The sequence below is a fragment of the Somniosus microcephalus genome, chromosome 28 (genome assembly GCF_052327205.1).
Source record: "Somniosus microcephalus isolate GS21.2 chromosome 28, FLI_Smic_1.0, whole genome shotgun sequence".
NCBI lineage: Eukaryota > Metazoa > Chordata > Chondrichthyes > Squaliformes > Somniosidae > Somniosus > Somniosus microcephalus.
In genome coordinates this window covers 41,018,976-41,039,639 of record NC_141014.1, presented here as the reverse complement: position 1 = coordinate 41,039,639, position 20,664 = coordinate 41,018,976, and the positions used below count along the sequence as shown (strand labels likewise).

At 49.3% G+C, this 20,664-nt stretch overlaps 1 long non-coding RNA gene across 1 annotated transcript; it reads left to right on the top strand.

Annotated features, from left to right (window-relative positions):
• The first annotated feature begins 247 nt into the window (after window positions 1-247).
• On the top strand, window positions 248-20,370 carry LOC147099654 (uncharacterized). The gene is made up of 2 exons (XR_015073917.1): window positions 248-379; window positions 19,904-20,370. It is a non-coding gene; the product is annotated as an uncharacterized LOC147099654 (long non-coding RNA).
• The last annotated feature ends 294 nt before the right edge of the window (window positions 20,371-20,664 follow it).

Below are 20,664 nucleotides of genomic sequence, written 5' to 3'. Positions count from 1 at the left end.
GGGGCCCAAAGTCATTTTTGGAGTTGTCCCGCCTTCCTCCAAAAATGATTGGCTGCACCACCTCCACTCCAGGCTTTGATTGGTTGGAGTGCCTGCCATTCATCTCTATATTGCCATTGCGGGGCGGAGTTCAACGTCCCGCCCCCTGTGTATGCAATTGGCTGGACTACCTCAGCCCGGCCTTTGATTGGTTAAGGTGGCTGCCACTCAAACCGCCTTCGGGGGGGCGGGAGCAGTGCCGAACGTCCCGCCTCCCTCTAAGGATGATTGGCTGTCAGTTTGAAGTGGAGTATTTCATAGGCTGGTTGAAATGTCAGTCACCGGCGATAGGCCCAGCGTCCCCGCCGTGGATTTCATCATCCTGAAGCGAGGCCCGCAGGTTTGGATTTTACCTCCCGAGGGTTTTTATTATTATTTATAGAAACTGCGCTCCCTCGGTACTGCCCCTCCGACAGTGCAGCACTCCCTCAGTACTGCCCCTCCGACAGTGCGGCGCTCCCTCAGTACTGCCCCTCCGACAGTGCGGCGCTCCCTCAGTACTGCCCCTCCGACAGTGCGGCGCTCCCTCAGTACTGCCCCTCCCACAGTGCGGCGCTCCCTCAGTACTGCCCCTCCGACAGTGCGGCGCTCCCTCAGTACTGCCCCTCCCACAGTGCGGCGCTCCCTCAGTACTGCCCCTCCCACAGTGCGGCGCTCCCTCAGTACTGCCCCTCCCACAGTGCGGCGCTCCCTCAGTACTGCCCCTCCCACAGTGCGGCGCTCCCTTAGTACTGCCCCTCCCACAGTGCGGCGCTCCCTCAGTACTGCCCCTCCGACAGTGCGGCGCTCCCTCAGTACTGCCCCTCCGACAGTGCGGCGCTCCCTCAGTACTGCCCCTCCCACAGTGCGGCGCTCCCTCAGTACTGCCCCTCCCACAGAGCGGCGCTCCCTCAGTACTGCCCCTCCCACAGTGCGGCGCTCCCTCAGTACTGCCCCTCCCACAGTGCGGCGCTCCCTCAGTACTGCCCCTCCCACAGTGCGGCGCTCCCTCAGTACTGCCCCTCCCACAGTGCGGCGCTCCCTCAGTACTGCCCCTCCCACAGTGCGGCGCTCCCTCAGTACTGCCCCTCCCACAGTGCGGCGCTCCCTCAGTACTGCCCCTCCCACAGTGCGGCGCTCCCTCAGTACTGCCCCTCCCACAGTGCGGCGCTCCCTCAGTACTGCCCCTCCCACAGTGCGGCGCTCCCTCAGTACTGCCCCTCCGACAGTGCGGCGCTCCCTCAGTACTGCCCCTCCGACAGTGCGGCGCTCCCTCAGTACTGCCCCTCCGACAGTGCGGCGCTCCCTCAGTACTGGGGGAATGTCAGTCTGGATTCTGTGCTCAAGGTGAGGGAGAAGATTTATCTACCAATGGGACAGCAGCACTAAGAACAGCCATTTCCAACCCCCATGAAATTCAAACAACAAATCAGTGCGTGGGAGATGTAATGGCAAACAGAGTGAGTTACTGGGCTTCGAGAGCCACACTGTCGGGGCTGTAGTTTGGGCACCCATGTATTAGGGGTGTGGATACTCTATAATCAGCCCTGAATTTTCTTATTGTTCTCCGAACAAGGAGATCCTCAGTCCCCTGATATTTCAGTGCGTTCACCCAATAACTGGCTGAGCCAAGACCAGGAAGACCGAGATTTCACCTCCAATCTGTACCGACTCATGTTGACCGCAGCACAGACAATCCCCGCCAGAAGTTTGCATGTGTGGTCACGAGGTGAAGGCAGATGTTGAGGTCTGCCGCGATGCCCCTGTGGTCAAATAGCCTGCCGACTGTCAAAGTTCACAACAAATGATTTACAAACCACCTTCGCCGCAGCCTGCAGAGCAACTGGCTCTATAGAAGCAAGCCAAAGGTCAGTGCCTTCAGGAGAGGAAAGGGGGCGAAACTGCCAAGAATATTTTTTAAAAATCAAATCAACTTTTATTGTCATTGTTAGTGCACAAGTGCAGTACAACGAAATGTAGGCTTGCGGCTCCCAAGAGTGTACATTTAGATTAAGACATTTAAACATTCCACATACATTTGGCTTGTAATACATTAACATAAACATAACCATAATAAAGTGCATTGGCAGATGTGCAGGCTTTAGAGTTTATTTGTGGATTTCAGTAGGATGACAGTCCTGGGAAAGAAGCTGTTCCTAAATCTGGTCGTACGGGTGCGAATGCATCTGTAGCGTCTCCCAGATGGCAGGAGGGCGAACAGACTGTGGCTGGGGTGGGTAGGGTCTTTGATGATGGACCGTGACCTCCGTAGACAGCGTTTCTGGTATATGTGCTCTATGGTCGGTAGCCGGGTGCCAGTAATGCGTTGGGCAGTTTTGACTACCCGCTGCAGGGCTTTCCGGTCATAGTAGCTACAGCTGCCATACCATACTGTGATACAGTTCGTCAGGATGCTCTCTATTGTGCAGCGGTAAAAGTTAGAGAGGATCAGGGGTGACAGATTACATCCCTTCAGCCTCCTTAGGAAATATAGGCGCTGCTGGGCCTTCTTCACCAGAGAGGAGGTATTGAGGGACCTCATAAGAACATAAGAAATAGGAGCAGGAGTCGGCCATTCGGCCCCTCGAGCCTGCTCCGCCATTCAATGAGATCATGGCTGATCCGATTTTGGCCTCAGCTCCACTTTCCTGCCCGCTCCTCATAACCCTCGACTCCCCTGTAGCTCAAAAATCTATCTCCGCCTTGAATATATTCACTGACCCGGCCTCCACAGCTCTCTGGGGTAGAGAATTCCACAGATTCACGACCCTCTGAGAGACCCCTTATCCTGAAACTCTGCCCCCTAGTTCTAGATTCCCCCACGAGGGGAAACATCCTCTCTGCATCTACCCTGTCAAGCCCCCCTCTCTTATACGTTTCAGTAAGATCCCCTCTCATTCTTCTAAACTCCAATTGGAGTATAGGCCCAACCTGCTCAACCTTTCCTCATAAGACAAGCTTTACATCCCAGGAATCAACCTCGTGAACCTTCTCTGAACTGCCTCCAATGCAAGTATATCCCTCCTTACTAAGTGGACCAAAACTGTACGCAGTACTCCAGGTGTGGCCTCACCAGCGCCCTGTATGAAGTGTAAAGTGCAGTCACATCCAGTACTAGGCTAAAGATGAAGTGCCGTCAGCACTGGCTCATCAATAATGTGTGTGTTCCCTGCAGCTGAGAGCAATGGCCTCAATACAAGGGCTAGGGGGAGAAAAAGCTCTATACCAGGAGGACTCATTAACGCTGAAAATAATGTTCTCAGCGTTAGCCATCGACCTCAGTGGGAGGCAAAGTATGGATGCTGGGCATCTCATCCCCTCACCACAGGGAAGGAGGAATAATTGGAGATGAGTCATCTCAGGCTGTGTACAAACATTTCTTAGCAGAATGAGGTGTTTAAGATGATTAAAAGGAGTTGATCAAGAGAAACTATTCCCTCTGGTGGGGGGGAGTCCAGAGCGAGCGAGAGCATAACCTTAAAATTAGAGCCAGGCCGTTCAGGGGTGATGTCAGAAACATAGAAGATAGGAGCAGGAGTAGGCCATTCGGCCCCTCGAGCCTGCTCCGCCATTCAATGCGATCATGGCTTATCATCCAAATTCAGTACCCTGTCCCTGCTTTCTCCCCATATCCCTTGATCCCTTTAGCCTTAAGAAACATATCTAACTCCTTCTTGAATATATTTAATGAATTGGCCTCTACTGCCTTCTGTGGTAGAGAATTCCACAGGTTCACCACTCTCTGGGTGAAGAAATTCCTCCTCATCTCTGTCCTAAATGGCTTACCCCTTATCCTTAGACTGTGACCCCTGGTTCTGGACTCCCTGCCCATCGGGAACATCCTTCCTACATCTAGTCTGTCTAGTCCTGTTAGAATTTTATAAGTTTCAATGAGATCCCCTCTCATTCTTCTAAACTCTAGCGAGTACAAGCCCAATCGACCCAATCTCTCCTCATACGTCATTCCTGCCATCCCAGGTATCAGCCTGGTGAATCTTCGCTGAACTCCCTCCATGGCAAGAACATCCTTCCTCAGATAAGGCGACCAAAACTGCACACAATACTCAAGATGTGGTCTCACCAAGGCCCTGTACAACTGCAGCAAGACATCATTGTTCCTGTACTCAAACCCTCTCGCTAAGAAGGCCAACATACCATTTGCCTTCTTAACCACCTGCTGCACCTGCATGCTTACCTTCAGCGACTGGTGCACAAGGACGCCCAGGTCTCGTTGCACTTCCCCTTCTCCCAATCTATTGCCATTCAGATAATAATCTGCCTTCTTGTTTTTGACACCAAAGTGGATAAGCTCGCATTTATCCACGTTATATTGCATCTGCCATGCTTCTGCCCAATCACCCAACCTGTCCAAATCATCCTGGAGTTTCTCGGCATCCTCCTCACAGCACACACGCCCACCCAGCTTTGTGTCATCTGCAAACTTGGAGATATTACATCTAGTCAGGAAGCACTTCTTCACACAAAGGGCAGTGGAAATCTGGTATTAAGCATTATGGACCCAAGGTGGATAAATGGAGTTAAGTCACAGATCGGTCATAGAAACATAGGAGCAGGAGTAGCCATTCGAGCCTGCTCCGCCATTCAATATGATCATGGCTGATCCTCTATCTCAATACCATATTCCCGCTCTCTCCCCATACCCCTTGATGCCTTTTGTGTCTAGAAATCTATCTCCTTAAATATATTCAGTGACTTGGCCGCCACAGCCTTCTGTGGTAGAGAATTCCACAGGTTCACCACCCTCTGAGTGAAGAAATTTCTCCTCATCTCTGTCCTAAATGTCCTACCCCGTATCCTGAGACTGTGACCCCTCGTTCTAGACACCCCAGCCAGGGGAAACATCCTCCCTGCATCCAGTCTGTCTAGCCCTGTCAGAATTTTACACGTTTCAATGAGATAACTGTTGTAATGCAGCCAATGTGCGCACAGCAAGCTCCCACAAACTGCAATGTGATAATGATCGGATAATCTTTTTTTAGGTGTTGTTTGAGGGACAAATGTTGGCCGCAGGACATCGGGGAGAACTCCCCGTGCTCTTCTTTGAAATAAGATCGGATCAAGAAGACCCTTCCGCCCGTCCGATCTCCTTATTCCAAAATACTACCCCCTGCTTTCAAAGTCTGCTTGAGCAAGTTTTAGCGCCTCATCCAAGGATGGGTCAGTCGTATGGCGGACAGGCAGAGAGCGTAAACACCAGAGAGCTCAGCACCATCCAAAAAACCCCAGCTCCAATTAAACAAAATATAGCGGATGCTGGAACTCTGAAACGGAAACAGAAAATGCCAGAAATACTCAGCAAGTCATGCAGCACCTGTAAAGGAAGGAAATCTGTTGACAGCCCTTCATCAGAACCAACTAATATTAGTTGCACTGAGCTCATGAGTTACATCAGCTCCAAGCTTTGGTCAATTGATACTGAAACTACCAAGTTCCCCAGTGCCTGTTTGTTTATATTGTGCTTCAGTGGATCTTAGCGGTTGATTTGAAAGTTAGTGGAACATGACGCCTTCGATCTCTTCTTCTTAGGCAGTCCCTCGGAACCGAGGATGACTTGCTTCCTCACTAAAAATGAGTTCGCAGGTGACTGATGAGTGCAATGCGGGACCTACAGTCTCTGTCACAGGTGGGGTTGTTCATGAGGGTCCTGACGCTCCAGGTCCCGAACTTCATTTTAAAGGGTGGAAGATGCCCGTGTGTGAATTCTTTTAACGTGGGGTGATTGTTGCACACCAGCTACCACACGGGCTTGACAGAGCAAGGTCTTGGTCCAATGGCAGGGGGATCCAAGACGATTGGAGACCAGGCTCTGCTACATCGGCCTAGCACACACACACACAAACATACTCCTACTGTCCTCCTCCCTCCTTCCCGCAGGTCCTCTCTGCCTGGGTTTAGTAGGATGCATTGTGGTCCTCCCGACCTCACTGTTGGCCTGTGCCGCACCTTCCCTGGGCCCCGACCCCGCTGCTGGTCCACACTGCGCCACTCCTGGGCCTTGACCTCGCTCCTGGGTCCCGGCCTCGCTCCTGCGATATGTGAGCGGGTACTATAGCTGAAAGCTCTGCGATACACAGTTGCTGTGCTGTGATGTGGCTGTGTAGTGCGCTCGCTGTGCAGGCACACCAGGGAGTGATGGGGAAATGGTGGCGAAGAGATGCAACTGAGAGACAGAACAAGTGATGGAGAGATAGGGAGACAGATAGAGTATTAAACAGAGGGTGACAGATTTATAGAGTACTAACTGGAAGATTCTTTAGTACCTAGATAAATTTACACAGATATAGGACTGCAGCACAGTGAGAAAGAGAGAGAGAGAGAGAGAGCTCACAGTGACACAGTATTAGCCGCATGCTCCACTATTAGTAGAAAACACCGTACACACAATTCAGGTAAATGTACTTCACAAACATCGACCACCATTCAGTAACGCTTCTGCGACAGCACCTCCCAAACCCGCAACCTCTACCTAGAAGGACAAGGGCAGCAGGCTCACGGGAACACCACTACCTCCAAGGAGATATTAGGACAGTTTGGCCAAAGAGGTAGGTTTTAAGGAGCGTCTTAAAGGAGGAAAGACAGGTAGAGAGAGGTTTATGGAGGGAATTCCAGAGCCTAGGGCCTAGTCAGTTGAAGGCACGGCCGCCAATGGTGGAGCGAAGGCAGTGGAGGAGGACAAGGGCAGCATGCGCATGGGAACACCACCACCTCCAAGTTCCCCTCCAAGTCACACACCATCCTGACTTGGAAATATATCGGCCGTTCCTTCATCGTCGCTGGGTCAAAATCCTGGAACTCCCTCCCTAACAGCACCTGTGGGAGCACCTTCACCACACGGACTGCAGCGGTTCAAGAAGGCGGCTCACCACCACCTTCTCAAGGGGCAACTAGGGATGGGCAATAAATGCTGGGCTTGCCAGCGACGCCCACATCCCGAGAATGAATTAAAGAAAAAACCAAGCAAGTGAAGCAGTCACAACAATCAAAACAACACTCTGCTTTTCATCTCACCGTTTCACCAACAAACGCACAGAGAGGTTAAAGTTCACATGCACACGCCATGCGAATCTGAGTATTGAGGTCACACGACATAGAAACATAGAAGATAGGAGCAGGAGTAGGCCATTCGGCCCCTCGAGCCTGCTCCGCCATTCAATGAGATCATGGCTGATCATCCAAATTCAGTACCCTGTCCCTGCTTTCTCCCCATATCCCTTGATCCCTTTAGCCTTAAGAAATATATCTAACTCCTTCTTGAATATATTTAATGAATTGGCCTCAACTGTCTTCGGTGGTAGAGAATTCCACAGGTTCACCACTCTCTGGGTGAAGAAATTCCTCCTCATCTCTGCCCTAAATGGCTTACCCCTTATCCTTAGACTGTGACCCCTGGTTCTGGACTCCCCGGCTATCGGGAACATCCTTCCTGCATCTAGTTTGTCTAGTCCTGTTAGAATTTTATAAGTTTCAATGAGATCCCCTCTCATTCTTCTAAACTCCAGCGAGTACAAGCCCAATCGTCCCAATCTCTCCTCATACGTCATTCCTGCCATCCCAGGTATCAGTCTGGTGAATCTTCGCTGAACTCCCTCCATGGCAAGAACATCCTTCCTCAGATAAGGCGACCAACAACAGCGGCTGTTACTCATTTTTTTAAGTTAACCAATCAGAAATGAGATTAGCCACATCAGGATTCCCAATTAGCCACATGTGGCTTATGTATAAGACAGCCCCGTGCGAATGGATCAGCCCCTGTGTTAAAACAGCACAGCGAGCAATTTGTTGGGAGCAGGTTAAGCGTTCGTACAACAGTGCTGGACCACGGCTACCGTTCTGAAGTGCAAGTGCAGCAGGAATGGGAGCAGATGTTGCAGTTCTCCGATTCCTGTAACGAGGGTCCCTGACTGAGAGGGGACCCTGCGGTTCGTCGTACAGAGCAACAACCCCAGCATTTCCGAGCCAATCTCAGGCCAGGAAAAGACGATCGGAACGGAAACGGTTAAAAACCTAGCGGCGAGATTAATATTTTACTTTCGGCAATGAATTTTTTTTGCATTGTTGCAGATTTGCCTGCAGGAGGAGGGCTGGAGACATAAATGTTTAATGATGTGCAGGAAAATCTAATTCGACAAGGCATATTAAAGATGCAGACAGAGAGCGGTGCCTTTTGTTTACGGCCCTCTTACAGAGCTGCAACAGGGAACACCCTGGCACGGCTAGTGGAACGAATAGAGAAATCTTAGCTCCAACGGAAATCAATTTACATAGAAACATAGAAGATAGGAGCAGGAGTAGGCCATTCGGCCCCTCGAGCCTGCTCCGCCATTCAATGAGATCATGGCTGATCATCCAAACTCAGTACCCTGTCCCTGCTTTCTCCCCATATCCCTTGATCCCTTTAGCCTTAAGAAATATATCTAACTCCTCCTTGAATATATTTAATGAATTGGCCTCCACCGCCCTCTGTGGTAGAGAATTCCACAGGTTCACCACTCTCTGGGTGAAGAAATTCCTCCTCATCTCTGTCCTAAATGGCTTACCCCTTATCCTTAGACTGTGACCCCTGGTTCTGGACTCCCTGACCATCGGGAACATCCTTCCTGCATCTAGTCTGTCTAGTCCTGTCAGAATTTTATAAGTTTCAGTGAGATCCCCTCTCATTCTTCTAAACTCCAGCGGTACAAGCCCAATCGACCCAATCTCTCCTCATACGTCATTCCTGCCATCCCATCCCTATGAATCTTGATTATGTCTTTGCGTTGCTGAATTAAATCACACATATTTCTCTCTTTGTCCTACAAAGGAACAGTGTCTAGCCTTCCCCGACGGCTGATTGTCTGAGCGGGCCACCTGGTGGGGCACTGAACTGTGCAGACTCCGGATTCTACCTGTGTCCTGGACTGACATGGCCCTTCGGAGCTGGTGCGGGCTAGCCCGGCTGCTGTTGGCCCTGGGATAAGGAGGGGAAAGTCAGCCAGGGTTCCCGTTCCTGATCACCATTCAAATGACTCACCCCTTCTGGGCGAGGACCGCAGCAGCCCCGCCCTGTGGCGCCCTCCCCGGTCAAATAGCCCACCGACACACGCGAAGAGTCGGACGAGGTGTCGGCGGGCAGCCACCGCCGGCGGAAGCGTTTATGCCATTTCTCCAGGACCTTCACCAAAGTGACCATTTTATATAACCGATTCCAAAGCATATTGACAGTCACACATCCCAAACCAATCCATACTGGGACACAGTGCAACAACAACTTACATCTATATAGCACCTTTAATGTAGTAAAACGTCCCAAGGCGCTTCACAGGAGCGATTATCAAACCAAATTTGACACCGAGCCACGTAAGGAGATATTAGGACAGGTGACCAAAAGCTTGGTCAAAGAGGTCGGTTTTAAGCAGCGTCTTAAAGGAGGAGAGAGGCGGAGAGGTTTAGGGAGGGAATTCCAGAGCTTCGGGCCCAGGCAGCTGAAGGCACGGCCACCAATGTGGGGCAACGGAAATCGGGGATGCGCAACAGGACAGAACACTGAATCCTACCAGAATCATCAAAAAGTGAATGGACACGGAGAGGCATCAACTAACACAACTTTATTCAACAGCACCTATGATAACACAACTAACACCATCACGAGGTTAACCAGTGGGCACATGAAGCACTTAGGCATATGTTACTAATCAGAGCCTAATCACTATTGGCACAAATGTAGTTAAATATATTGCAGTTTCTCAGCATTAGGTTTTGCTTTATAACAGTGTACCAGAGACAGTCAATGACCAAGATTACAATATAGCTTTGCAAGGTTGAGTTTGCAGTTTATCTCATCCTAAACTCTGCTGCCCGTGTCCTAACTCGCACCAAGTCCTGTTCACCCATCACCCCTATGCTCGCTGACCTACACTGGCTCCTGGTCCTTCAGCGCCTCGATATTAATACTGTCATCCTCGTGCTCAAATCCCTCCATGGCCTCGCCCCTCCCTATCTCTGTCTCCTCCTCCAGCCCGACAACCCTCCAAGATCTCTACATTCCTCCAATTCTGGCCTCTTGTGCCTCCTATTTTTTATTCATTCTCGGGATGTGGGCGTCACTGGCAAGGCCGGCATTTATTGCCCATCCCTAATTGCCCCTTGAGAAGGTGGTGGTGAGCCGTCTTCTTAAACCGCTGCAGTCCGTGTGGTGAAGGTGCTCCCACAGTGCTGTTAGGGAGGGAGTTCCAGGATTTTGACCCAGCGACGATGAAGGAACGGTCGATATATTTCCAAGTCAGGATGGTTTGTGACTTGGAGGGGAACTTGGAGGTGGTGGTGTTCCCATGCACCTGGTGCCCTCGTCCTCCTCCACTGCCTTCGCTCCACCATTGGCGGCCGTGCCTTCAACTGCCTAGGCCCTAAGCTCTGGAACTCCCTCACTAAACCTCTCCGCCTCTATACCTCTCTTTTCTCCTTTAAGACGCTCCTTAAAACCTGCCTCTTTGACCAAGCTTTTGGTCACCTGCCCTAATATCTCCTTCTTTAGCTCAGTGTCAGTGTTTGTTCACCCTCCTGTGAAGCGCCTTGGGACGTTTTACTACGTTAAAGGTGCTATACAAATGCAAATTGTTGTTTTAGCGTTCTACCATTTCTGCTGTCTCCTGGAATATGAGCACAGCTGTACAACCCTATCCGTGTGGGTTGGTTGTGATTGAGTTTGGCTCTTCCTGCTCCCTCGGAAACAATCAGATTCAGCTTTAGGGATCTCCGTGACCAGGCACCGTCCACGGCTCTTTGGTCACCACCTCATTCCAGCTGAACCAACCGTACACGGACATTATCTCTCTCTATTGTTATTTGACACAATCACTGTGCCCAAAGACTTCAGCTTTAAACAGCTGTGATCCATGTTATGTGTTAACCTCTATCAGATTAAGCACTTAACCTTCCAACTTCACTGTTAAGACTTTCTCTGTTCATAAGGATCCATTTCCTAAGCACCTTACAACCTGCTGGAATGTTCCACCACCTCCTGATTTGCTTGTACAAAGTGTGATCGTTCATCCATATAAGAGTAAGGAAGTCTTGCTACAATTGTACAGGGCCTTGGTGAGACCACCCCTGGAGTACTGGGCACAGTTTTGGTCTCCTTATCTAAGGAAGGATATACTTGCCTTGGAGGCGGTGCAACGAAGGTTCACTAGATTGATTCCTGGGATGAGAGGGCTGTCCTATGAAGAGAGATTGTGTAGAATGGGCCGATACTCTCTGGAGTTTAGAAGAATGAGAGGTGATCTCATTGAAACATACAAGATTCTGAAGTGAATTGACAGGGTAGATGCTGAGAGGTTGCTTCCCCTGGCTGGAGTGTCTAGAACCAGGGGTCATGGTCTCAGGATAAGGGGTGGGCCATTTAAGACCGAGATGGGGAGGAATTTCTTCACTCAGAGGTTTGTGAATCTTTGGAATTCTCTGCCCCAGTGGGCTGTGGATGCTGAGTCTTTGAGTATATTCAAGGCTGAGATCGATAGATTTTTGGACTCTCGGGGAATCGAGGGATATGGAGATCGGGCAGGAAAGTGGAGTTGAGGTCGATGATCAGCCGTGATCTTATTGAATGGCGGAGCAGGCTCGAGGGGCCGTATGGCCGACTCCTGCTCCTATTTCTTATGTTCTTATTCAACAAGTCCCTTTTAGGTGACTTCATTACTGATGATCAATCAAGGTGATTGATTCTCTCACGTGATCCATTCTCAAGTGTCATGCGATGAGGCAGACACTGTAGTGGTCAGATTTCCAAAATCTCTTGCTTTTCCCAGTACATTAATCAAAACAGAATGGATTCCTCAGTCTGATATCAGGAGCATTTTAAAGACCCTCTTTATGTGTCATTCTTATCTCCTCAACCAATGTGGCTCATAACCTAGTTTGGAATGTTTGCAAACTTGACCACTCTGCGCTCCATTGGTACCAATTCTTAGGGAGATCTGATTCCACCGAATGAACACTTTCTTTGCCTGAGCTTTTCCACAATTCCAGTATTAACCCTTCACGTTTTCCTAGAATTCTGCAGTAGCAACAGGAGGAGGCCATTCAGCCCCTCGAGACTGTTCCGCCATTCAATTAGGTCATGGCTGATCTGTATCTTAACTCCCGTCCACCTGCCTTGGTTCCGTAAGCCTTTAATACCCTTACCCAACAAAAAAAAAATTCCGTCTCAGTTTTATGTCAGTGTGATGTGGAAGAGCCACTTGTCCCACAGATGATCAACAGACAGCAAGAGACAGGAGCAGGCAAAGACCCATGCAACCCACTCCGCGGTTTCATTCCCATTGCAACCTTCCTACCTTGACCCCCCTCTCCGAGTCACCACTTCAATCAGGAACCTGGCCATTTCCTTTGGGAGTTTCTGGCACTGATTGGAAGATTGTGTTTATCAGAATGAGCAATTCCTCTGATCTCAGTTTTGCCTCTAAATCGATTCGTAGATTACTCTGCGCAGCGGCAAAGGAAGCATTAAGCGTTTGATTTTTTTTTTACTGCTTGTGAATTGCCTCTCCATCAAGAACAGGGAAGATATTGATCATTATGGCTGAATAATGAAATGGTGAGTATGTGCACGTAAGAGAGAGAGAGGGGTTTAATTGCACAGGGCCTCAGCTGTAAACTCCAGCTCCCAGATGAAATTGGATAATATGTCAAGTCAACCACAAGTTAAAACCAAATTCGCACTGTGGGCCAGTTTAGAGTTTTACTAACGGTGTGAGGAATAATTTCATTGTAATCTCCTTTTATTTTATTTCTATTGCTTAAGTGAATATTTTTAAACCAGGAGTAAGAATATAACTGCGCTCAGCTCTGGTCTCCATATTACAACAAGGATCTAGAGCCACTGGAGAGGGTGCAAAGAAGATTTACATGGACCATACCAGAACTGACCCAATCCAAAGATTGAACAGGCCGGGGCTCCTTTCGCCAGAAAAGAGAAGGCCGAGGGGTGACCTGATAGAGGTCTTTAAAATTATGATGAGGTTCGATAGGGTAGACGTAGAGAAAATGTTTCCACTTGTGCCAGTCCAAAACTAGGGGCCATCAATATAAGATAGTCACTAATAAATCCAATCGGGAATTCAGGAGAAACTTCTTTACCCAGAGAGAGGTTAGAATGTGGAACTCGCCACCACAGGGAGTGGTCGAGGCGAATAAGGGGAAGCTGGATAAACACATGAAAGAGAAAGAATAGAAGGCTATGGTGATGGGGTTACATTACATTGATGTAACCCCATCAGCATATCCTTCTATTCCTTTAGATGAAGAGGGGTGGGAGGATGCTCATGTGGAGCATGGACCAGTTGGGCCGAATGGCCAGTTTCTGTGCTGTAAATTCGATGTAATTCTATGAGTTTGGAGAATTGGCTTGAAGGAGTGACTCAGCAGCACCATCAGCCCGAGCTGTGTCACTGACCAAGTGTGCCACTTCAGCTGTGAGTACATTCAGTTCTTCTCACACTCCAGCTGCACTGAGCCTAGTGAGTTCCCCTGATTATATCATCAATAATCTAGCTTTAACTAAAACAGACTGCAACAGGAATATTAAAAGATCTGCCTTGAAGCAAAGGAACAAAATACTGCGGATGTTGGAAACCTGAAAACAGCAACAGAAAATATTGGAAGCCCTCAGCAGGTCAGACAGCACCTGGGGAGAGAGCGATAACCCTTCGCCAGAACTGGAAGATATTACAGATGAGCAGCTTTATGTTCAGAATCATGAGGGGTTTTGATAGAGTAAATAAGGAGAAACTGTTTCCAGTGGCAGGAGGGTCGGTAACCAGAGGACACAGATTGAAGATAATTCGCAAAAGGACCAGAGGGGGAGATGAGGAGAAATTGTTTTTTACGCAGCGAGTTGTTGTGATCTGGAACGCGCTGCCTGAAAGGGCGGTGGAAGCAGATTCAATAGTAACATTCCAAAGGGAATTGAATAAATACTTAAAAAGGAAAAAATTTGCAAGGCTGTGGGGAAAGAGCAGGGGGGAGTGGGACTGATTGAAGAGCTCGTTCAAAGAGCCGGCACAGGCACGATGGGCCAAATGGCCTCCTTCGGTGCTGTAAGATTCACTGATTCTAAGAAGGAACGGAGCGGGGGGGGGGGGGGTGCGGTGAAATGACCACATACACAAGAAATGGAAAAGAATGAGCTGTAGGTAGGTGGAGAAAAGTGAGTTGGTTAAATGACAGAAGTGCTAATAGAGGAAGGGTGCGAGGAGGAGAAGAGAGGGTTGGGTGAGGTATTTGTACCTTTGTCAGAGCAAGTGAGGAGAGTTCAGGAGAGCAACGACTGCGGTAGGAGTGATAAAATAGACCTGGAGAGCCCTGGGTAATTGTGATTTGTTTTTTAAATTATTGAGTGAACGAACCCAGATAAAGAGCCAAGACCACAGAACTAGGACTGAAGAGAGGAGGAGAGAAGAGCACGTCAGTCGGGGTGTAATGTTTATACATAACTACCCGCTAAAAGGGAACCCAAGGCCAATACATGTTTACACAACCTGTACACGTGTAAGATTGAGTCACACATTAAGGGACTGGTATTGGGAAAGGAGCTGTTATTCCATCAACATTTAGCAATGTCTTGTATCTCGCTGGTTGCAAGTGAAGATTGAATGACTGTCTTGTGAAGTCATAATTACTTCAACATCTACATTGCATGAAATACATTCCTCAAGCTGTTTCTTACTCAAAGCTTGTGGGACTAACACACTGGGATAAAGCCCCCACCCCCTTATACACCAATGAAACCTCATACGTGCGTCTTTGATGAGATGCCACTGAATCAGGACATTTGGTTGAGGCAGACAGATTGGAAATGTTGACATTTCAGGATTATCCGACTTGGCTCAGTCAGTAGAATTCTCACCTCAGCTGTGAGTCAGAAAGTTATTCGAGCCCCACTTCGGGACTTGAGCACATAATCTTGTCTGACAGTCGAGTGCAACAACAACAACTGTATTTATATAGCGCCTTTAATGTAGTAAAACATCCCAAGGCGCTTCACAGGAGCATTATCAAACAAAATTTGACACCGAGCCACGTAAGGAGATATTAGAACAGGTGACCAAAAGCTGGGTCAAAGATGTAGGGGGGAAAATTTGGTATCTTAGCGCCTCCCGTTAGCAGCAGCAGATAGCGGTAAAGGGGTGCTGATGCAGTAGCGCCGGGGCGAGGTGAACCCAGCGCCGCACAACAAATCCAGCCCCCCGTTGCGCCGCTGGTACAAGGTACCGCTGGGGACTTCAACGCCAGGCTTATCATGACATCAGTGAGTGTGCAATGCTCACTGGTCACCCGATCTGGAAAATTCATTGGGGGGAAAATTCAGTTGTTTGCGCCGCTAATGGGACGCAAAGCAACTAGCGCCCGGGCGCGGCGATGTTTGCGCCGCTCATGAAATTAACTAGACCTTTTGCAGCGGCGCTAAACACTACCGCCACGATCTCCTGCGCCGGCAGATCATGACGTCAGTCGAGTGCGCAACGCCCCGGTAGCGCCCGGACCGGATATTGAGTGGCGCCCCCTGCCTTACTGCCTGCCGCTAGCAACAACAGGTTGAGGGGAGCGTTATGCTGTCAGAAAGAGACTGGGGGAGCGCTATTTAAAGGCGACCGCTTCCTGCCTTTTTTTGTTGGTGACATTTTTGCACCACGCATTCTGAGAGAGAGAGAGAGAGACTTCTGGAGAGATTCAACGCTGTGTGAAGGAGTTTTGAGTACTGAGCAGCACTTTGCAGGTTCATTTTGATTTGCCCTTCCTCGCTTCGCCAGCGCTCTGAGGTAGCGCCTCGCTCCTCGGCCTTTGCGCCTTAAGAGAGGTGTGAAGCGCCTGATTTAGCGCTCCAATCACCTCCAGGGGCGATAAAAGCCAAGTTTGCCGTCGGAGGCGATAATTAGCGCCAGGCGCTAAACTTTGCGCACGGCCGATAATGGCGCCCCAAACGGGGCGGTACCAAATTTCTCCCCCCCCCCTGTCTCCACTTAATTGCTTTTTAGTCTTCAAAGGTCAGCTATCTTGACCGCCTCATTATGGATGTGGCCTTTCATGTTAGCCCCTGTCTTTCTTACACCTTCAGTGAAACTGCCAGCGATGTCCTTTTAACTCTTTCCCCACTTTAGCCGGCTCCAGCGATGTTATTTAAATGCATCAGCATTAATCACTCCCAGCTGTCAGGGCGGGTTAGTTTCAGCAGTTTCTCGTCAGTTTCAGCTACTGAACAGTTCCTGTGAGTAATTTCAAGCTTCCTTCTGGCAACAACAAAGTGGCTACACTTATTGTTCAAAGGTTCAAACTGCTACACTTGGCAACATTAATGGGGGCTGCACTGGCACCGCGCCCTCCAGGATCTATGGCGGAGGGAGCCTAGGCAGCCAGAAATATGGGAAGAAGTGCACAGGGGGATGAGGAGGGACCTCAGGGCTCTCACCAGGAGGCCTTCCCCTCCGAGGGTATTCCGACAACACTTCAATTAAGCGAGGAGCAGTGTATTAAACGACTCCGCATCACCAAGGTTATGGTCACAGAACTCTGCCACCTCCTCCAAACAGACCTCCACTCTCACACCAGGTGACTTAAACCCCAGATCCCTTTTGCTCACCACATCCGCATCATACTATTCCCTGTGTCATGCCATATCACCGCGCCCTCCTGGGCGCAAAGGTGAAATGAGAGAGAGCACAAAATATTGCAAACTCCATTAATAAATTTATGCATAATCATATCGCATATATCACATTCATTCTAATAACTAATGACCCTTGTGCCTGCCATAGTTGAATAGCTGTCATTGTGTGCAAGGTGTAAGGTGTGGGTGTGAGTGTTGGTAGGTAGAGATTGTTGGTGGGTGAGTGCAGGGGGTGTGGTGCTTTGGACAGTGTGTGAAGCTTGTGGTACAGATGGTGGTCTGTAGCATTTGTTGAATCATTCAATCACCCTGCCCACCCGACTGAGGTGGATCTGCCGTGAGCACACCTGCTTCAGTCCTCCGGCTCCTTCTCCTTGTTGTGTTTCTCCTTGCTGAGGCAGCTGCACAGCCAGCAATGCTGAGAATGAGGTGCTGCAGCATCAATGAACCTCCCCTTTAAGTACTGGGAAAAGCCTGTGGCAATGAAGAGTTGCGATTAGACTGCACCCAGTATTGGTTCACCCGCTGAGTGTAACGCCACTGAGTTAGGCTTTTAAGACTTGAATTAGCGCCCTAATCATTTCTTTGAGCATTGAGAATGAATTTTGCGTGCATTCTAAAGCATTAGTGCCTGGCGCTAATTCTCCAACTTTTCAAATGATACCGCCCATTCCTGTGCTAGTCCCTAGTTTTTAAAGAGCGTCTTAAAGGAGGAGCGAGACGGAGAGGTTTAGGGAGGGAATTCCAGAGCTTAGGGCCCAGGCAGCTGAAGGCACGGCCGCCAATGGTGGAGCGATGAAAATCGGGGTTTCACCAGGCTGGTTCCTGGGATGGGGGTATTGTCCTAGGAGGAGAGATTGAGTAGATTAGGCCTGTATTCTCTAGAGTTTAGAAGAATGAGAGGTGATCTCATTGAAACATACAAAATTCTTACAGGGCTTGACAGGGTAGATGCAGAGAGGTTGTTTCCCCTGGCTGGGGCGTCTAGAACCAGGGGGCACAGTCTCCGAATAAGGAGTCGGCCATTTAGAACTGAGATGAGGAGAGATTTCTTCACTCAGAGGGTGGTGAATCTTTGGAATTCTCTACCCCAGAGGGCTGTGGAGGCTCAGTCTTTGAGTATATTCAAGACAGAGATCGATAGAATTTTGAATATTAAGGAAATCAAGGGATATGGGGATAGTGCAGGAAAGTGGAGATGAGGTAGAAGATAAGCCATGATTTTATTGAATGGCGGAGCAGGCTCGAGGGGCCGAATGGCCGACTCCTGCTCCTATTTCTTATGTTTTTATGTTCTTTATGGATGCGCAAGAGGTCAGAATTGGAGGAGGCAGAGATCTCAGAGGGTTGTAGGGCTGGAGGAGATTACAGAGATAGGGAGCAGCGAAGCCACGGAGGGATTTGAAAACAAGAATGAGAATTTAAAAATCGATGCATTGCCGGACTAGAGCCAATGTAGGTCAGCGAGCACAGGGGTGAAGGGTGAACGGGGCTTGGTGCAGGGGAGTGCTGCATTGTTAGAGGTGCCAGCCTTTAAAGGTGGAGTTGAAGTGAGGTCCCTTCGGACTACACATTAAAGGTGTCACGGCGCAATTAGAAAGAGAGCAGTGTCCTGGCCAGCCTTCCTTCCCCAACCAGCAGCACCAGAAACACATAAACTGGAAATTCATCTCATTGCTGTCTGTGGGATCTTGCTGTGTGCAAAATGGCTGCTGTGTTACATAATGACAATCGCAGCGCTTCAAAGTAATTCTTTGTCTGTGTGGAGATGTGTCTGAGAGGTGACGGACGAGTTCTGGATTGATGCGTCTGCCTTCATTCCCATCAAATAATTTGTTAATAATTGTTCATTTACATAAGAACATAAGAAACAAGAGCAGAGTGGGCCATTCGGCCCCTCGAGCCTGCTCCGCCATTCAATCAGATCATGGCTGATCATCGACCTCAACTCCACTTTCCCGCCCGATCCCCATATCCCTCGATTCCCCTGGAGTCCATAAATCTATCGATCTCAGCCTTGAATATACTCGACGACTGAGCATCCACAGCCCTCTGGGGTAGAGAATTCCAAAGATTCACCACCCTCTGAGTGAAGAAATTCCTCCTCATCTCAGTTTTAAATGGCCGACCCCTTATCCTGAGACTATGCCCCCTAGTTCTAGACACTCCAGCCAGGGGAAACAACCTCTCAGCATCTACCCTGTCAATCCCCCTCAGAATCTTGTATGTTTCAATGAGATCACCTCTCATTCTTCTAAACTCCAGAGAGTTAGGCCCAATCTACTCAATCTCTCATCATAGGGCAGCCCTCTCATCCCACGAATCAATCTAGTGAACCTTCGTTGCACCGCCTCCAAGGCAAGTATATCCTTCCTCAGATAAGGAGACCAGAACTGTGCCCAGTACTCCAGGTGTGGTCTCACCAAGGCCCTGTACAATTGGAGCAAGACTTCCTTACTCTTATACTCCAACCCCCTTGCAATAAAGGCCAACATGCCATTTGCCTTCTTTATTGCTTGCTGTACCTGCATGCTAGCTTTCGGTGTTTCTTGGGAAATGTCTGACACAGGCTGCACAAATATATTGTGGCCCATTTGTACAGGAAGTCTCTGCTCAAACTCAACCAAGGTGACAAGGCGCCCATCCCCAATAGATGTGTTGGCGGAGTGTGAGCAGAGTGCAGCGATGCCTCAGTTAGCATTCCGCACCTTGCTGGAACGTGTCTGTTCACTGATGTTTCGGCTCACGGCCAACAGTGGCTATAAGCTGGTCCCAGCTTCAATCCCCAGTCTGAGCTCGAGCTACAGTCGGCCTGATCCTGAAGGAGAAAGAATGAACTACTGCACATGAGACGGTGCTTCACAGACACTGAACTTCTTTGACTTTATTTAGGCAAACACAGCAGCCATTTTGTGCACAGCGAGATCCCACGAGCGATGAATGACCAGTAAATCTGCTTTTGATGGGTGTTGGTTGAGGGACAAATGCTAGCCAGGATTTTCTCTTTATTCATTCTCAGGATGTGGGTGGCGCTGGCAAGGCCGACAGATACGGCTCATCCCGAGTTCCCCTGACTGTGTGGCTTGCTAGGCTGGGATTGGAGTTAGATATAGGCCAGATCGGGTAAGGGCGGTGGGTTTCCTTCCTTGAAGAACCAGTTGGGTTTCTACAACAATCCGACAGCTTCGTGCTCACTCTTACTGGCACCATTATTTTTATTTCCAGATTTTATAAACTGGGCATGGTGGGATTTGAACTCCAGATCTCTGGATTACTCGGCCAGTAACATCACCAGCCGATGTCTGCAAGTCTCCCTGCTATTCTTCAAATACGTTCACGGGACCTTTCGGCGTCTACCTGAACAAACAAAACAGACAAGTGGGGCCTGGGTTAATGGAAGAACTGCACCTCCAGCAATGCTGGACTCCCTCAGGACTGTACTCTGCTCTCAGTCTAAATGGTGCACTCAGATCCTGGAGTGGGGCTTCAGTTCATGACCTAGAGAGTCGGTTCTACATCTGCAAGCTTTAAAGCATGCTGCATCTCTCTGATGACTCAATAGTGATGCAAGTTGGAGGTGAGAACCAAGCAACAGTGAATATCAATTACGAATGTACTTAGCTGGAATCCATTTGCACTATAACAGGCTTGACGTTGCTGCAACATCATAATTAAAGGGCTCTTCATTCCTCTTCCGCTGTGAATTTTCTTTTGTGCTCATATATGTGAGGGAAGTAAGTGCTGGAGAATGGAACATGCTGAATCTGGTGCGCAGTGTCCCATCAAACACTCCCAGAGCAGGTACAGCACGGGTTAGATACAGAGTAAAGCTCCCTCTACACTGTCCCATCAAACACTCCCAGGGCAGGTACAGCACGGGTTAGATACAGAGTAAAGCTCCCTCTACACTGTCCCATCAAACACTCCCAGGGCAGGTACAGCACGGGTTAGATACAGAGTAAAGCTCCCTCTACACTGTCCCATCA